The sequence below is a fragment of the Charadrius vociferus genome, unplaced genomic scaffold (genome assembly GCF_000708025.1).
Source record: "Charadrius vociferus isolate BGI_N301 unplaced genomic scaffold, ASM70802v2 scaffold187, whole genome shotgun sequence".
Taxonomy (NCBI): Eukaryota; Metazoa; Chordata; class Aves; order Charadriiformes; family Charadriidae; genus Charadrius; species Charadrius vociferus.
The window spans coordinates 672,615-673,176 of NW_009649180.1; positions in this window are offsets into that span (position 1 = coordinate 672,615).

Below are 562 nucleotides of genomic sequence, written 5' to 3' on the forward strand. Positions count from 1 at the left end.
CCCCCACACCCCCCCCCTTTCTATTCCACCCTCATTTAGCTTTTACCTCATTCCCCCCTTTGCCCCACCTGCAGCCCCTAGAAATAAAAGGTATTATCAGAAAGACTGTAAATCTTCCCTCACTTCAAAGCCCTCATTTAGCTTTTACCTCATTCCCCCCTTTGCCCCACCTGCAGCCCCTAGAAATAAAAGGTATTATCAGAAAGACTGTAAATCTTCCCTCACTTCAAAGGCAGAGGCACTGCAGGCCTATTTCTACACATTAAGGGAAAGGCAATCAAAGAACTTATTAAGTGACTCCTTCACCAATTAACAGTTACTGTGCGTAACAGCTTTCATCTTTGCAGTCCCACACCTTTTGCCAGCGACAGTGAAATAGCGCGCAGGTAATGACAGAGGCAGGGGTGAAAATGCTGTGACGGGATGCGCAGCTTTCCAACAGGTACCAACATTTATGTTTTCCTACACCATGGCAGAACTCTGCTCCCTTCCTAGACCTCACACTTTAATGGCCAAACAACGAGAGCTAGCGTTTGAGTATTCCTCTCCCCCTGAGCCTTAG